General features: G+C 50.0%; 1 long non-coding RNA gene across 6 annotated transcripts; it reads left to right on the top strand.

Annotated features, from left to right (window-relative positions):
* The first annotated feature begins 1,743 nt into the window (after window positions 1-1,743).
* On the top strand, window positions 1,744-14,101 carry LOC128083841 (uncharacterized). Of its 6 annotated transcripts, XR_008208212.1 has the most exons (9): window positions 1,744-2,027; window positions 2,647-3,823; window positions 4,080-4,423; window positions 4,899-5,042; window positions 10,008-10,247; window positions 10,921-11,848; window positions 11,976-12,099; window positions 13,038-13,119; window positions 13,245-14,101. It is a non-coding gene; the product is annotated as an uncharacterized LOC128083841 (long non-coding RNA). The 6 variants fall into 6 exon arrangements; XR_008208208.1 differs by having other exon boundaries at window positions 1,745-2,027; window positions 4,080-5,042; window positions 11,976-12,060; XR_008208206.1 differs by having other exon boundaries at window positions 1,745-2,027; window positions 4,080-5,042.
* The last annotated feature ends 4,732 nt before the right edge of the window (window positions 14,102-18,833 follow it).

The raw sequence follows: 18,833 nt of genomic DNA, 5'->3' as shown, positions 1-18,833 counted from the left end.
TGCGGGGCCCCAAAAGAGTGAGATTATGGGGGCATCCCATTGGGGTTAGGGGCTCCCAGAGGTCCTGACTTTGGGGGGAGGTGATGATCTTGGTGGTGGGAGGATTAGGAAGTCGCTCATTGGGGCTGGGGACTCCGGGGACTCCAGGGTCTCCTATACGATTTGTTGGAGGGGATCTGACTGGTCTTGGGAGGACTGGGGAGTCCCATTGTGGCTGGGGGTCCCGTTGGGTTGTGGGGCTCTCTGGGCTCCTGTTTTAATGGGGAGAGTCCTAGAAAGGGCTGGGAGGTGTGTGCATTCCCAGGGGTCCTGTCTTTCTTCCAGGGGCTTTATTATATTTGGGAAGAAATGGGGAGTCCCGTTGAGGCTGGAGTTCCCATTGGCACTGAGGGATTTTGGAGGGGTTGAGAGGTCCTGGGGTAACGTGAGGGGACTCCATAGGGGTTGGATCCCCGGGTTTGCAGTCACCTCCCAGAGACCTGCAGCCTAGAGCTCCGGCTCCAGCCCTTCCATCTTGCCCCCCCCGGCAGCCCCTCGAGACACCTCAGTGTCCCCTCAGTGACTCCAGGAGCCCCTGCTCTGTGGCAGGATGCAACAGGACTGCTCCAGAACCACACTGCGTGGTTCTGTGGCAGGGGGCTGGCGGTGAAACCTGTCACCTCCCTGCAGGGTCTGGGGGTCTCCAATCTCCTGCCATTTCAGAAGGGGACATGGTGGCATCAAGGGGACACGTGGTGATGCGCGCAGGAGGTGATGGGTACATGGTCACCATGGCCTTGGTGATACCAGGAGCCCCATGGGGAGCCCAGAATCCCCTTGTGGGGTCATGGTGGCTTTGAGCATCCTGGAACCAACAATGAGGATGCCAGGAGCTCTGCCATGGGGACCCCGGGACCCCTTGGTGTGCTTGAGGTGGCTTTGGGGATACCAGAAACCATCACGGGGCCACTGGGAAGCAACATGGAAAGCATACAGTAGAAGTGACATAGAGAGACACAGAGGGGGGCGTGGAAGGGACACACGATCTCTGATGATCAGTGGAGCCCTCTGACAGCCAACAAAGCATTCAGATGACCACTGACAATCTCTGATGGCAAACTGAGCCCCCGATGATCGGCTGGCTGCTGCTTCAAGTGCAGAAAAGGGAAGTGAGTGGTGAGAAAGAATATTTTGACATAATTTGGTTGAAAGCACCATGGTATGAAGATTTCTTCGGATTTCATCAAGCACGGAATTTGGAGAGAAGTGTGACTGCATCACGCTTCAGTGTGCTGCCCGGTGCCTGGGACCGGCTGCCTGACTCTAATCCTCCTCCAAGAGGCTCGGCTGCTCCACAGCGATGCCGACCCGCTCCTCGTGGAGGTGCTGCTGTGCGGGCACTTGGACTCCGCTTGGGGTGGGCTGCACTGCCGTCCCCCGCGTCCCCGCCCTCCTCGTCCTCTGCCCGCAGCCCCAACCGGGGCCATGCGGGACGCGCGCGGAGATGACGCAATGACGGCGCGACCGCTGACGGAACGGACCCCACGCGGAGCGCCCGCCCCATCCGGCGGATCGACCAATGGCAGCGCGGTGGAAGGGGGCGAGCGCGGGCTCTCCTTCAATGGCGTCTGCGGATGGGGGATCGTCACGGTGGTGCCGGCGCGACGGCGGAGCCGCGGGACTCCGCGCGGGGAAGGACGCGCTTAGCCGCTCCGCCGCCCCAAGTCCTCGGCGCCGCCCGCCCCGTGCAGGGAGGTGCGGTGAGGACGGAGCCAGGCTGCACCCGGCAGCGCCCAGCAGCGGGACCGGGGGCACTGGGCACACGCTGCAGCGCAGCAGGTTTCCCCGCAGTGCTGCAACGGACGCACGAGTTCGAGAGTTTGATTCCGCAGAGCAGTTGGGCACCCCAGATGGGACACTCTCTGTTCGGCTGCAGGACCAGTTGAGGAGGGAGACGCCTTTGGCGCGCCCCGAGAATTCTTGGAAGGACTCCCCCTGCTCATCCGATCACTGCGGGGACAGACGGGGACCATCTGGAAGCGGACCAGGTACGTTTAAAGGGAAGGCTCCGTAAGGCGTACGCAGGAGCCGGGGACTCCGTCAGACGTGAGGGGCCGCCCCACGCGGGAGGGCTTTACCCTGCGGGTGGACTGGTGCAGGGGTGCGGGACGGGAAGGTAATGACCGGGAAGGACAGGTGCCTTGTAGCACTGTGTCTGATTGCAGGAATTGTGGGTTCGAGCCTCACCTCTGGCTAGCACTTGTAAGCTAGGCTAGCGCTTGGGCACTGGTGATCACGAGTTCATAACCATCTAGAACTCACGTCAATTCCGGGGATTGTGGGTTAGAGTCCCACCCGAGTTAGCGAGGTACAGTGCTGACAGCTGTCAAGTGATAACCTGCATCACTGCAGCCGCGGCAGTAGGAATAATGATCTGCGCTGTTGTTGCCATCTGCAAATGTCCAGCGCTGTGTGTTTGAACAACTGCTATTGGTATATTTGGGATTTTAATTTGAGGAAGCTACTGAGTTTAACTTTTTTTTGTTTTTAAATGAGCATATTTATTGGAGAATTCAGGATCTCTCCTGAAGTGCATGTATTGTGCATGTATTTGATGTGATAAATCTTAAGCCTTGACTTGAGCCCTTTTTGCTCATCTGTGTACAGATGCACGATTTCAGGCCAGCCTCTGTTTTCTGTAAGACTCCGTTATTAAAGTGTATTTGCATGCAGTGGCTGTGAAGTTCAAGGTCCTGGCGACAGATTGCATTGAGGACCAGGTCAGAAGACCTGGAAAATGGGGCCTTGTCAACTCCTTTGACTGCTTCTTTAAACGAGTCCTGGCAGATGGCTGCTCAGAGCTGTATTCTCTGCTTTATTGATGTGCACATAAAAGACTGGTGCTGCAGCTGACTGCAGGTCCTGTTATTCCATCCCCACAAAAGATATTCTGAGAATCTGTGTTTTTCTGTTCCTATTATTAGTGTTACTTCATTATTAGGATGATAGCTTATTGAGGAACGTAGACTGCTCTGAAAGGAATGCCTCCTATTTATTTCCACAGAAATGACAACGGATACATAGGGCGAGTTCTCAACTACAAAGCTGTTTTTCAACATGGTCACCACCATTAACTATCGTTTTGTTGGTTTTTGTTTTTTTCTTCCAGTGTTGAGTGAGAGCCTGCGTGCTGTGCTTGTTTAAAAAGAAATCATAATAATTAAAATAGATCCTTTTGCTGTCTGGGTGGCTCGTCTTGCATTGCTGCGCCACTGCTGAAATGCACCACCACTGCTTCACTGCACTCACCTCCACGTGTCGGGCTTCATAAATGTTCTGCAGGCATTGATGGATGTCAGTGGTGCGATTTTTTCAGTGTGGAGGAGTTCAGGGACACCCTGTGCTCCATGAGCACTTCCGAGCTTGGTGCTGTGCTGTCATTCTGGCCCTCTGCTGCCGTCTGTGGCACGGCTGCAAACTGTAACTGAGTGCTGGCAGGAAGGTTCAGCCTCTGCTGTCATCCCACCAGCGTCCACCTGTGATGTTGTGGGCCGGCTTTATAGGACAGGAGGCATTACTTTTGGATCAGCCCTTGTGTAGTTATGAAAAATTAAGGTTTATAAAGGCTGGCTGAGTAAATTGGTGGCTGCTAATGAGATCCACAACTACAGGAAAACAGTAGTTAGACACTGACAGCTTTCAAGGTCAGTTTAGATTACCTGGCTGTGTTGGGTTATTTTTTATTTAATGTTGTGTTTCATTGCAGTATTTTCTGAAAAATCCTCAAGTGTGGCATTCCGAATCTGCCAACTCTGGTATTCTTGAGCAACTCCATCCTGTAAAGGTAAGTGGATTACTTCTCATACTCGATTGTAAAAGTGCTGTTAAGAACTGGTATTGCAAGAAAGAAGCCTTCTTTTGTTTTATAATACAGAATTACAAAGTCAGAAGTAGAATCCTGTAGGTGGAAGTAATGTAATGTAAGTTGTACTCGTCGTATTCTGAGAGGAATTTTGGGGTCTTTGGTGTGCATTCATAAAGTGCTGATTAGTCTGGTGATGCAGATTGTTTTGGAGGTCTCAAACACGGCAGCCTTTTAGCAGATACACGCTTTGAGAGTAGTGATTGACGTGGTTCCAGCGTGACAGTGCAGGACATGGCTGTCCTTTTCCATCTTCAGGCCCACCTTACTGCCTTTTCATCCTGTGCACTGAATTGCAGTGGCATGTCAGTATCGAATCCCTCAGCACTGTGCTGAGCCTCACCTTACTCATACTCACCCACTGGACGTTACTCAGCTTTAGCAATCATGTTTCTGCTACAGAAGGGCTTGCCGGATATCTGTAGTATTGATCCGGCCCGAAGGTGACAACCTTCCAACCTGCTGGTCTCTGCCCATGTTCTCTGTCACAACATCGGATGTGTGTGCTCGCTGGATGCACTGGTAAGAAATGTTTTTGAGAAGAGAACCTCGTGCTTCCCAGAGCAGTAAGACTGTGAGGATTTGGGAGGCCCTTCACAAACCTGGTTAGAGTGTGCTTTCCGAAACGGCGTGCTGTTAAAGCAGCCTTTCTCAAAAGCAGAGCGTTGTGCCTGGTGTGACTTAAATCCCACCCACAAAGGAGCATTCCCTGCAGTCTCTGATCTCAGGTGCGTGTTTCCCCCACTGCTGGAACTGCTGGACTTTCACGCCTTCACTGTGTGTGTTTGGGTCTCTTTATTAGCTCTGTTTGTTCTACTAGCTGTATGCAAACGTATCAGGAGGTAATGAAAAGATCTTTGAAAATAGCTTGGAGATATTAACCTGAGGCAAGAAGGTGAATTTTACTGCCTTAAATTAGGTTTCAGAGGATGTCCTTGAACTCAGAAGCTTGGGCTTTGTTGTAGCCTGATATTTACTGCTTGAACTTTAACTCTAGGACTGGAGGGGGAGCTTTTCTTCACACCTTCCTGTGTATGAAATCTACACTTGAACTGCACTCGAGACGGGCAGAAATGTAGCTGAGCAGAGCCTCCAGCAGCTCAGCCCTTTCCTTCAGACTATGAAGATGGCTTTAATATTCGTAAGTCAGAAATCTCGTGTCAAGACTTAATTCTGATATGGACACAGCCTCACTGTGGGAAACGTAGCAGGTGTGGTCTTTGAGTCACCACAGGTGTGGGACACGTGAAGTAATCTGGACATGTTTCAATTTCTGTGTATTTTTCCCCGTTTCTCTGATCATTTCTCTGTATTGCTGCATCTGGCAGGGATTGCTGTCCTGGCCCAGAGCTCTGTTCCCTCATGGGCTGCACTCGTTTTGCTATCCCACCATTTGGGTTGCACAGGCCATCCATGTCCATTGTTCCCATCCTCCTGGGCTTCCACACACATGGCAGTTAGCAAGAAAGAGCAAAGAAAGAGCAAGCTGTTCAACCTTGTCCTAAAGTTATCAATCTGTTCATCCAGCTTGTGCCTTGGTCACAGTGGCAGCGTGCCGTTAGCAATACCATCACTGCACTCAGGTCACAAGCTCTGACAGCAGGCACTGGGGATAATTTCAGGTGAGGCCGTTCTTCACATCCAGGCACACGGATGGTATCTTTTTCCAAATGGACCGTGCTGGTAGGCGGGTAAATCCAGTCGTGCAGGATCTGCAAAACAAAATTATGTACTACGTACATATTTCTCCAGAGCGGTGGTGATCTGAGGTGGATCTCCTTTTCTCACAGCTGTTTTTAAAACTGGCAGTACCAACAACTGTGCTGTTCTGTCATGGGTTTGAATTAAATCTTGGGTTTAATTAAATCTTGTTCACTGCTGTTGAACAGAATTTGATTCATCCTTGATAATCTGCATCCATTACTCCTCTCGTGACATGAATTTTCTTCCTCCAAAACCCAAGGGAACCTTTTTCTTTCCATGTTTTTGCCAGAAGCTCCAATTGGCACGTGCCCCATTTGCAGACACGTTTAACTCTGTTTCTGCTTTTTGCATGGGCCCTAAGTCTGAGGCCCTTTGAAGAGCCTTTGTTGCTAATTCAAAGGCAACCTGCTGTTTGTTTCCCCCTCCAACTCTTCCTTGTCGCTTTGTATATAAACAACAGGTTAAAATTTGTCCTAGGTATGGAACGTGCTGTCTCCAAAAACCAAACAGCCCAATACACTGTTGTGCCTCATTCTTATTACAGGGTACTGCCAAGTCTAAAACGTTGTGTTGAGTTTTGAGTAGTATTCCCCAATGCCCAAAATGCCTCTGAATTCCTAAAAATGTCACTTTTTGAATTTCAGTAGGATGAATTTCCCAGCCTTTCTGTTTCATCTGATCCACAACCAATGCCAGCATTTGTTGCACCCCTTCTTTGGTTTCCCTGAGTCAGGACGTCATCTACGTAATGAACTGTTTGCATGTGAGGAGGCAGTTTGGTGTCATGCAGATGTTCAGCCACAGTTCTGTGGCAGATGGTTGGGCTGTGCAGCCGTCCCTGAGGCAATCTACAGACAGGATCTTGTCACCTCTGCCACGGGAAGGCGTTCCTCTGCAATCAGGATCGTGAAGAAGCTAGCATTAGCTAAATCAATTACAGCATGCCCTGTTCTGAATGGTTCTGAGCTTTTTCTGTTAAAGCAACACTACCTGCTACAGCCGCTGTGTGAGGCGGGATGAGCTTGTTTAATTCCTCCCACAACCCACCGCTTTTTGACAGGCCATGTTGGATTGTTCCGAGCTGTAGTAGCTGACTTAAAACTCCTGCACCCAATAAATCATTAATTGTCCTTGATATCTCTTCATGCTCCCCCCCCCCAGGTCCTGTACTGTTTCACTGTCGCTACTTCAGTTGCAGCAGGAATCTGCACAGCAGGCATTGTTACTTTTCCCACTGAAATTGTCGGAGCATGAATGCAATTCCTTATTCCAAATTGGGGCTGAGCACTGGGGAGATTCAGTGTTAGTCATTTTAGAATGCCCATCCCTGCGATGTATTCTGGGGTGGGGACAGTCATCACAGGATGCAGTCATTGTGGGAGGTTTTCTATTCTCATTTCTATTTGTGTTTGTACAGCTTCAGGTTGTTTCCCTCCCAACCCTATAATAACTACCAGTTGTCGTTCACGTTTCTTGGGGTTCCCATATGTTAAGGAGGCCTCTGCTCTGGGGTCATTTAAGGCTCTTACAGTTTGTGAGGACCCGTTTTTCCAAAATATTTGTAGCTCCATGAGGGTTTGTTGGTCCTGCACCTGTTGCATTGGAGCTTGGCCATCGTTTCATTCTTGTCTTTACGTGGAGCTGCTTCCGTAGCCTCCTTCCAAGGATACAAACTGGAACATGGTTCCCAGTCCTTTTCCCCCAGAGCAGCTGATCCTCTCGCGTTGGGCCCTGTGAGCAGATGAGAGTCCCATTGAGGCTCTCAAGGGAGTGCAGTAGCTGGAATTGTTCCTGGGCTGTTTGCTTTAGAATGTGGCATTTTCTTGCTAGGTTTCTTAACCCCTCTGTTTATGTATCCTCTGTAATTCAGGAATTGGAAAACCATCCATCTTACTGTGAGGCATCCTGTCTTGAAATAAAGCTGTAAACACTTATTTCAAGGAATCCTTTTTTTCACTGCCTTTCTGCTCTTCCCTCTTGTCCATTCTCCCCTACCATCTCCTGCTTTCCCCTGCCCCATTAACTCTGCTCCTCTTACCTGTGTCCTTTCTTCTCTTCTGCCCTTCCTGTCCTCCCCTCTCATTCATCACACTTCTCTTCTCCTTGCTTACAATTTCCCTTCAACTTTGTGGTGGGCTGCCAGGGGATTCTGTTGTCAGCCTGGAGCAGGGACAGCACAGGGATAGGGAAGGGAAGGAAACAGGAGAGGGAAAGGGGTGGGATAGGGAAAAGTGTTGGGGTAGGGGCAGGACGAGTGATAGGGACAGGGGCAGGAGAGATGGGCAGGAGAGGGAAAAGAGAGGGATGGGCAGTGATAGGAGGATAAAGAAAAGGGTGAGAGTAGGTGTGGAGGTAGTGGTAGGGTTGGGGTAGGGACAGGAACACAGGCAAGGTAAGGTGGAGGATCCAGGGACAAGATGAGATTAGGAATGGGCTAAACGGAATGGGGGCAGAACAGGGCCTGGTCAGGGCTACATCAGAGGCAGGAGAGGGACTCGAAAAGGGCAGGACTGGAGACGGGCACTGGGACTGCTGACACTTTGTGGTGGTGAGGATGAAGGGATGCCTGCTGCATTTCCTGGCTCGTGAGTAGTAGAAGATGGTGGGGATTTCTCTCTTTTTATTTATTTTCTCCAAAAAGCTTATTCATTGCATTGAATAGTGACTTAGCATAATTAATGTAAATGTTCAACTTGTCAGCTTGTTCTCTGTGAGTGTGGAGCATGGACGGACTTGCTGTGCTTTGTGTGCATATTGCCTGTAGATCTGGAGGTGGGGAAGCTGCTCCAGTGACTGCAGAAGGAGCTCGAGCTGCACTGTGCCTGGTTACAGGTCAGCATCATAGTCTTGGTCTGTCTGACTTGACTGGTTAAAGGTGACACATTGGCACAGCTGTGCTGGGCTTAATGGTGACACATTGGCACAGCTCTGCTGGGTTTATTGGTGGCACATTGGCACAGCTCTGCTGGGTTTATTGGTGGCACATTGACACAGCTCTGCTGAAGTTATTGGTGACACATTGGCACAGCTCTGCTGGGTTTATTGGTGGCACACTGGCACAGCTCTGCTGGCTTTAATGCAGGCACACTGGCACAGCTCTGCTGGCTTTAATGCGAGCGCACTGGCACAGCTCTGCTGGGCTTGATGGTGACACATTGGCACAGCTCTGGTGGCTTTGATGGTGACACATGGGCACAGCGCTGCTGAGATTGATTCTGGCACATAGGCCCAGCTCTGCTAGGCTTGATGGTGGCACATTGGCTCAGCTCTGCTGGGTTTATTGGTGGCACATTGGCACAGCTCTGCTGGCTTTTATGCAGGCACACTGGCTCAGCTCTGCTGGCTTTGATGGTGGCACATTGGCAAAGCTCTGCTGGTCTTGATGGTGACACATTGGCACAGCTCTGCTACTTTTAATGGGGGCACATTGGCACAGCTATGCTTGGTTTAATGGTAGCACATTGCACAGCTCTGCTCGGTTTATTACTGACACATTGGCACCACTCTGCTGGGTTAGTGGTGACATATTGGCAAAGCACTGCTGGGATTAATGGAGGCACATTGCACAGCTCTGCTGCAGGGTTTCTTAGTGACACGTTGTCCCAGTTCTGCAGGGTAAAATGGGGCCACACTGGCACAGCTCTGCTGGTGACACTATGCCTGGCTCTGAAGGTTGTGTCCATGCCTTTCGATCCAGCGACAGTTTGTTGCAGTGTGGTTCTCCGTGACTGCACTTAGGCATTCTGTGGCCACAAGGGTAGAAGGGAAAACTCTCTCTTCAGAGGCAACTGGAAATTCGAGGAGCGACAGATGTTGTGCTCTCAGGGAGCACGTTCAAAAAAGTCGGGAGCACTGGTAAGGGACCTAGAGGAAAAACGCCCACCAAAATATTGTGAAATGTGCCACCATTAAGCCTCGCAGAGCTATGCCACTATTCAACCTAGCACAGCTGTGCAATGCGTCACCAGGAAACCCAGAAGAGATGGGCCAGTGTGTCTCCATGAAACCCAGCATATGTTTGCCAGTCTTTCACCATTCAACCCATTAGAGCTGTGCAGGTGTCACTATTGAACAGAGCAGAGCTGTCAGTTGTGTTACCATTAAGAACAACAAAGCTGTGCCGGAATAAACCCAGCAGAGCTGTGCCAAAGTCTCACCATTAAACCCAGAGAGCTGTGCTAATGTGCCACCATTAAAGCATGCAGGATTGTTCCAGTGTTCCCCCATTAAACCCAGCAAAGCTGTGCTAATGCTCCCCCATTAAAAAAAACATAACCTTTGCCACTGTGCCACCTTGAAGGCATAAGAGATGAGGCATATGGTGACGCAGAGCCAGGCGTAGTGCAATCTTCGTATTTTCACACGAGGCGAAGTCCGAACATCTCTGTTTGTATGTGTGCAGAAGAGCCCGGTACTCGGAGAAAAGCAGCCGACTGCAGTCACCCTTTCCCGGCGACCGAGAAGCACAAGACCGCTGCTGGAGGCTGCAAGTGGCATTCGGGGAGAATAGCAAATTCTTGGTGGGGAGTGCAAACGCTCCGGAGCGGTTCCCCCTAGTGTTGTTTTCGAACAGCGTGAGGGAAGAAGTGCCATTCCAATGCTGAGAACATGCGAATTTGGCCTGCCTTCTGTGGTCCTTCAGGTGGGGTATTTTCTCCTTGCAGTGCACACTACATTGCTCTGGACATTTACGATTGTGCTCTCAAAGAGCACAGCATCTGTCGCTGTTCGCATTTCCCGTTTCCTCTTCAGAGAGGCTTATCCCTTCGACTCTTGTCGTCACAGAATGTAGACCTGAAGCCACGGAGATGCACACTACCACGAATTGTCGCTGGATCGAAAGGCATGGACACAACCTTCTTGCCAGGTGTAGAGTATTCTGCTTATTTTTACATGAGGCGAAGTCCAAACCACTCCATTCCTACGTGCGCAGAAGAGCCCGCTAATGGGAGAAAAGACACCGGTTGCACTCGACCTTTCCCGGCGATCGAGAAGAATGGGACTGCTGCTGGAGGCTGCAAGTGGCATTTGGGGAGAAGGGCGATTTCTCGTGCGTTGAGTGGAAACGCTCCAGCGCGGTTCCCGTGAGTGCTGTTTGCGGACACGAGAGTGAAGCAGCGTTTTCCCTGTGCTGAGAACGTGCGAATTTGGCCTGCCTGCCACGATCCTCCTGATGGGGTTTGTATGTCAGCACTTCAGGAAGGATCCCTATAGTCTTTTTCGAATGTGCTCCCAAACATTACAGCATCTGTCGCTGCTCGCATTTCCCGTTTCCTCTTCAGAGAGGGTTATACCTTCAACGCTTGTCATCACAGATTGCAGAACTGGAGCCACTGAGAAGCACACTATCACGAATTGTTGCTGGATCGAAAGGCATGGACACAACCTTCATGCCAGGCGTAGAGCTGTCTGCTTATTTTTACATGAGGCGAAGTCCAAACTGCTCCGTTCCTATGTGAGCAGAAGAGCCCACTACTGGTAGAAAAGACGCCGGTTGCACTCGACCTTTCCCGGCGACCAAGAAGAATGGGACCGCTGCTCGAAGCTGCAAGCGACATTCGGGGAGAATAGCGAATTCTCGGTGGCGAGTGCAAACAATTCGGAGCGGTTCGCTCCGAGTGCCGCTTTCGAACAGTGAGAGTGAAGTAGTGCCATTCCGATGATGAGAACTTGCGAATTCTGCTTGCCTTCTGCGGACCTGCCGAAAAGGTTTTTTTCTCCGCAGTGCAGACTACAGCGCTCCCGACTTTTTCGAATGTGCTCCCAAAGAGCACATCTGTCACTCCTTGCTATTCCCCTTCCCTCTTTACAGATTGTTATCCCTTCGACTCTTGTTGTCACAGATTGCAGACTTGGAGGGATAAACTCACTACCACGACATGTCTCTCAATCGAAAGTCATGGAGACAACCTTCAGAGCCAGACGTAGTGCAATCTTCGTATTTTTACACAAGGCGAAGTCCAAACATCTCCTCTCCCACATGTGCATAAGAGCACGCTATTCGGAGAAAAGCATCCGACTGCAGTCGACCATTCCCGGCGACCGAGAAACACGAGACCGCTGCTGGAGGCTGCAAGCTGCATTCGCAGAGAAGTGTGTTTTCTCATGCAGCAACGGCAAGCACTCCGGAGCGGTTCACCGCGAGAGCCGCTTACAAACCGTGACAGCGCGTAGTGCCATTCCGATGCCAAGAACTTGTGAATTCTGCCTGCCTTCTGCGGTCCTTTTGACGGGGTTTTTTCTGTAGGCAGTGCGGACTACAGCGCTCCCGACTATTTCGATTGTGCTCCCAAGGAGCACAACATCTGTTGCTCCTCGCATTTCCCGTTGCCTCTTCAGAGCGTTTTCCTTTTGACTCTTGTCGTCACAGAATGCAGACGTGGAGCCACGGAGAAGCACAGCGCATCGAATTGTCGCTCGATCCAAAGGCATGGACACAGCATTCAGAGCCAAGGGTAGAGCATTCTTCGTTTTTTTACACGAAGCAAAGCCCTGTAAGCAGACAAGCTCAGCCTGATCCCGCTTTGGGTTACGGTTAAGTGCTACTATTCAGTATTACTGCTAATTGTGAAGGGTTACCCTTCTGCACGGGCTTTAGAGTTACTGTTTTAGATTAGATTTTAAGGTAAATATTAGCGATCTGTTTTAGTGTTAAGGTTTAAGGAATCACGGAATCATAAGAGTTTGAAGGGACCTCCAGACATCATCGAGTTCCATCCCTTGCCAAAGCGGGTTCTCTACATCAGGTCGCACAAGTAGATGTCCAGGCAGGTCTTGAACATCTCCAGAGACTGAGACTCCACCACCTCCCTGGGCAGCCTGTTCCAGCGCTCCGTCACCACACTGTAAAGAAGTTCTTGTGCACATCTGTGCGGAACTTCTGCAGTTTATGCTGCAGTTTCTGGCCATTCCCCCTTGTCCTTTCTCCACTCACTGCTGAAAACAGTCTGGGTTTACCACTCTGTCCCCACACCTGAGATATTTATAGACCTGGATCAGGTCTCCTCTCAGTCCTCTTTTCTCCAGGCTGAATAGACCCAGTTCATTCAACCTTTCTTCATAGGAGAGATGCTCCAGGCCCCTCACCGTTTGTGTGGCCCTCCGCTGGACTCTTTCCAAGAGATCCTTGTCTTTTTGTACCAGTGGGCCCAGAACTGGACACAGTGCTCCAGATGTGGACATACAAGGGCAGAGCAGAGGGGAAAGATCACCATACTTGTCCCCTCCCTGCTCCATAGGCCGTTTTCTGGATCTTTTGGCTGTAAATGTGGAATGCTTGTTACTTTACTGCAGGCCATTTTGTGCTGGATAGCCTTGCGGAGTGTCCGGCAAACATGTTCCAAGGAAAACGTTCCATGGTTTTTGGTTGAAGCGTTCAGACCTGAGAAATGCTGCATTCAGTATCACACCTCTCTTTTTGCTCTTGTTACAGGTTGGATTTTTCCCTACAGAGTGTGTGGAACTCATTAACAACAAAGTTCCCGAGGCTCTCATCAGTTCGGTGCCAAAGCCAGGTATGGATGTTCCATATGATGGTTCGGGGAAGCAAAATAGAGTCCTTTTTTGGGTGTGTTCCGTGTTTAATACCTCCCTTATCCATCCCACCTTATCCTCTGCGCTGATGATCCTTCATGCACAGCACGGGGCGTATGGCTGGTGTTTGTAGGCAATTGAGAATGAGGGAAGGCAAAGGCAGTTGTCCTTCAAGTCAGTACGAGGCTGAGAACAACCAGCGTCCCTGGTGGACAGATAGAGGTCTGGTTGTGCTGGTGACAAGCTTCATCAGAACGTGGCTTTTCAAGAGGGTCCTTAATACCCAAGTTGAGCAATCTGAGCAAGAGGAGTGCATTAAACTCCATCAGAACCTGCGGAGATTTGACCCAGTCCTCCAGTGCTTATGACTGGAGTTGGGGAAATCCCAGAATCCTCGTAGAATGGCTTGGGATGGAAGGGAGCTCAAGGATCATCCAGCTCCAACTCCCCTGCCTCAAGCTAGGCTGCCAACCAAGCTCCACGTTCAATGCGAGACGAGACCCCGCTGTCCAGGTCCCCATCCAACCTGGCTTTGGATTCCTCCAGAAATGGGGAAAATCCATGTTTGTATGCACTTGCTCATCGTGTTCTTCCCGTTTTGACGTGCGCTGTTGTCATGGTTCTATGTGTTTGTTTGCTTTTATTTTGGGTTTCAGTATTCCACATCAAAACATCATGTAGTGTATGGGGCATTAAAGTGTCACTGCCCCAATCCCAGGTACCTATCCCTGTACATTACAGCAGTCATGGGATCTGGCCCTTCCGGGTGGGGGGGGCGCTCTCTTGCTGCCTTGCAGTGGATGCTGGAGGTGCTTTCCTGGCCGTTCCAAGCTTTTCAGGTTTGACTCGGTCCCGGGAACTCTCTCTCTCATCTTGTCTGATTTATTAATCTCAATTTCAATTACATTGTATATATTGTGTTATCTTGTATTCCAATATTATAGTAAAATAAGTTTTCCTCCATAGATTGCTGCCGCTGCTCTTTTCCTCCCTTCCTTCCTTCCCATTTTTGTGGGACTGGGGTGGGGGGGGAGGGCAGCAGCCTGTTGCCCCTGTCACGGACATAGATTGATCTGGTCAACCCCGTGACAGATTTTTGGAGCCCAACGTGGGGCAGCTGCTTTTCATCTTCTAGAACGAATCTCTTTTTCTCTCTGCTCTTAGAGAGCTTCGTTAGGGAGCATTATCAGTAGTTCAGGTGTAGTTCAGTGCTGGAAATCCTGACCTTGAAAGATTAGGCGTAATGCCACTGTTCTGGGATATTTGTAAACTTTGAGCACTACTTAGTCTGGGTAGTGCCTTTTTTTCTTTTTTTTCCCTCCTCCTGTTAGCTTCAATTCATTAACCCCTTTTTAGCAGGCACCACTGATGAACCCACTCGTTATCGTGGGGGTGCTGGGTAAAGGATTTAAAGCAATGGTGTTACTCACAACCTACTGGCCAATAATCCATCTCATACTTACGTGTTGTGGAATTGCATTCATATATAAATACCTAAGGGCACTGATGGAGAAACCTATATTTTACTTATATGCAATGTGATATGATTTGAATTTTGACATTTACATCCCGGAAGGAATGGCTAATTTCACAAACAATTACATCCCAAATGGAATAGCTGATTTTACAAACAACTTAATCCCAAATGGAATAGCTAATTTTACAAACAACACGATGTTCAGACCAGTCTCCTGGTTTTCTTCTCGGTTTGTCAAACGTTTTTCGAATCTTGAATTAATACTCATGTTGGTGTGCATGTCATTAATTCTCCTGAATGTACTCCAATGCATTTTTAATAAGGAGTCTCCTCCAAAACTAGAGAATGATGACTGGCAGGGAATATGGAGAGGTTAGGAAAGGTCTTAGAAGCATGGGGACCTGCAGTGTCATGGGATTTTACTCTTGAACACTTGTAGGATCCTGAGAAACTAAGCCAGTATTTGAGTCAGGGACGATGCGGCTTACATAAATCTAAGGAGGTACAACTTATTTGGCGTTTGGCTTGTGCTTACCGTGCCCTATATAACACCATTCTGGAGAGACAGAGTTTCTGAGCTGAGGTTCAAGCCAAAGGGGAAATCCCCAAGTCAAATCTAATCAATCACAGGAGACACCAGTAACAATACCAGTTGCTCCTGTGGAGGGCAAGAAATGGAAACGAATGTCTTTGCGTCTTGAACGAAAAAGAGAAGAGGAGGAGGAGGAGGTGGAGGAAGATCCAGGCGAGGGGCCCTCCTCAGAACCACCACCATCGCGAAAGGCAAAAGGGAAAACTAAGAGACGTGCAGAAGAGAGTGATGAAGAGGAAGTCTCTATTACTACTCGCCGGCCTCTAAAGATGACTGAAATCCAAGGTTCAAGAAAGGAGTTTACACGGCGCCCAAATGAAACTCTTGTTTCCTGGTTGGTTCGCTGTTGGGACAGTGGGGCCCATAGCTTGTCTCTGGATGGTAATGAAGCTCGCCAACTAGGCGCCATTGCCAGAGATCCAGCTATTGATAGAGGAATTAGTTGATGTTCGGATGAGGCTGCCTCCCTCTGGGAGCGAGTGTTAACAGCTGTGAAGGAAAAGTATCCCTTCAAAAATGGCTTGAAGATTGCAATGAAAAAATGGGATACAGTTGAAAAGGGTATCCAGTATTGGAGGGAAATAGGCGTGGTGGAAATTTTGTATGACCCTGACTTTGTTCCTAGCCATCCATACCGCGACCTGAAAAAGTGAGGACAACGCCTGAGATATGGCAGAAAATCGTGACAGCAGCGCCGGACAAATATGCCTCTACACTGATGTCAGCGTGTGACAGATACAACGAACAACAGAGAATGCCCTTAGTTTATGAATTAATTGTTACGCTCCAAAACTACGAACAATTGCTGTCCCCAATTCATGCTGCCGTGGCTGCTATATCAAAAATGACGGAGCAAGTGTCTCCACTGATTAACCGTGACAAACCTGTAGCAGTATCAGAGACGCGTGATGAAGATCAGGATAATCAAATGAGTCTAGCGAAGGATGTGAAGGAGGTGAAGGAGATGATGAAATTTGTGCAAGCCCACCTAACTAAAGACAATGAACCTTCCTTCCCACGTGCACCATCAAAAATAGCTGTTAGAGGCAAACGCTCTCCGGCTCAAGTAAGGGATAATACACCGCGAATTGTCTTATAGTATTACCTATGTGACCATGGAGAAGACATGGGGAAGTGGCACGGTCAACCTACTCCTGTACTACGAGCCCGGGTGAAAGAATTACAAAGCAGATCAACCACCAGTGCAATTGCTCCAGTTACTACAGGTAATGAATAGAGGGGCCCTGCCCTCAGTCAGGGGGGGGAAAGGGATAATAGAGTATATTGGACTGTGTGGATTCGATGGCCTGGCACATCAGAACCACTGAAATATAAGGCACTGGTGGACACTGGTGCACAGTGCACTCTGATGCCCTCGAGTCATGAAGGGACAGAATCAATCCATATTTCTGGAATGACAGGAGGCTCTCAAGAATTGACTGTGTTGGAGGCTGAGATAAGCCTCACTGGTAAGGACTGGCAAAAACATCCTATTGTGACGGGCCCAGGGGCTCCATGTATACTAAGTATTGATTGTCTCAGAAGGGGGCATTTCAAGGATCCTAAGGGGTATCGATGGGCCTTTGGAATAGCTGCTGTGGACACAGACAACATTAAGCAGCTGTCTGTTTTGCCTGGCCTGTCAGAAGATCCGTCTGTTGTGGGGCTGCTGCGAGTAAAAGAGCAACACGTACCGATTGCTACAAAAACAGTGCACAGGCGGCAGTACCGCACCAACAGGGATTCTTTGCTCCCCATTCATAAGTTAATTCATCAGCTAGAGAGCCAGGGAGTGATCAGCAAAACTCACTCGCCTTTTAACAGCCCCATATGGCCAGTGCGTAAAGCCAGTGGAGAATGGAGGCTGACGGTGGACTACCATGGCCTGAACGAAGTCACACCCCCACTGAGTGCTGCTGTGCCGGACATGTTAGAACTCCAGTATGAACTGGAGTCAAAAGCGGCCAAATGGTATGCCACCATTGGCATTGCTAATGCCTTCTTTTCCATTCCTTTGGCCAAAGAATGTAAGCCACAGTTTGTTTTCACCTGGAGGGGCGTTCAGTATACCTGGAACCGTTTGCCCCAGGGGTGGAAACACAACCCGACCATTTGCCATGGGTTGATCCAAACTGTATTGGAACAGGGCAGTGCTCCTGAACACCTGCAGTACATTGATGATATCATTGAGTGGGGCGATACAGCAGAAGAAGTCTTCACGAAAGGAGAGCGAATGATCCAAATTCTTCTGAGTGCTGGTTTTGCTATTAAGCGAAGCAAAGTGAAAGGACCTGCCCAAAGGACCTGCCCAGGAGATTCAGTTCCTAGGCATAAAGTGGCAAGATGGCCATCGTCACATCCCGACAGATGTGATCGACAAAATCACTGCTATGTCTCCACCCACTAGCAAAAGACAGACACAATCTTTTCTGGGTGCAGTGGGCTTTTGGAGAATGCATGTTCCAAACTATAGCCTCATTGTAAGCCCCCTTTATTATGTGTTGCGAATGAGAAATGAGTTTACATGGGGCCCTGAGCAGCAGCAGGCTTTTGAACAGATTAATCAGGAGATAGCCCGTGCCGTGGCCCTAGGGCCAGTTCGGACGGGACAGGGTATAAAGAACATCCTCTATACCGCTGCTGGAGAGAACGGTCCCACTTGGAGTTTGTGGCAAAGAGCCTCAGGAGAGACTCGAGGCCGACCCCTGGGATTCTGGAGTCGGGCGTGGGAGCCTCAGGAGCGGACACTGGCATCCACCAGCGGCTGTGCTTTCCTGCTGCATCCAACAAAGTCTTTCTCGCAGTCCTCACGCTGCTTAGAAGAGCAAGCCGTGTCCGGAACCTCGAGCCAAACAGAATGCGATGAGCAAGGAGCTGGGCATCAATCTCAAGGCCAACAACTTGGTCCCTCCCAAACCTCACTGCTCACCCAACCTCACTGACACCAGAAGCCCAGGCACACATCTGAGCCCTGCCATTCCCAGCCCTTAAATGAGCTCAGGCAGGGCTCGGGCTCCACCCAGTCCCACCCCCGGCTTCATAGCACCCACCTGGGCTTCCACCCTGCTGCTGCCATCCTGCACCAGCTTGTCCATCATTCCTTCACTCTCTTCTGTAACAGGATGAGGGGGAAGAAAGGAGAGAGAAAGCAAAGAGGAAAAAGGGAATAGGGGACAGCAGAGAACAAAAAAAGGGGGTGGGGAAAAAAAGGGAAAAATGGGGTACAGGGACAGAAGAAAGGGGACGTGAGGTCGGGGGGAAGCGGAGCTGGGGATGAAGAAGAGGAAAGGGGAAAAAAGAACAGGGGAATGCGAAGAGAAAAAAGGATGAGGGGAGAAAAAGGGGGCAAAGAGCGCAAGAAGCGATGAGGGAAGGCGGGGAAAAGGCGGGATAGCAGGAAGTACATGAGAAGGACAAAAGGAAAAGGGCGACGAGGGAGGAAAAAAAGGAAAAGGGGGACGAAGGAGGAAAAAGGGGGACGAGGGAGGAATCAGGGCTGTCGCATGCAGCAGCGCTGTCCCGGTGCATGGGAACGCGAGGAGGCTGTGAGTCTCAAAGCTGCTCCCCTCTGTCCTCCTGCCGAGCTCAGCGCTGCGGAAGGACTGACGGATGAGCAGAAAAACGAG

Source organism: Tympanuchus pallidicinctus, unplaced genomic scaffold (genome assembly GCF_026119805.1).
Source record: "Tympanuchus pallidicinctus isolate F22 unplaced genomic scaffold, pur_lepc_1.0 scaffold25, whole genome shotgun sequence".
In the NCBI taxonomy this organism is placed as follows: domain Eukaryota; kingdom Metazoa; phylum Chordata; class Aves; order Galliformes; family Phasianidae; genus Tympanuchus; species Tympanuchus pallidicinctus.
This window is presented reverse-complemented; position numbering and strand designations above follow the sequence as displayed.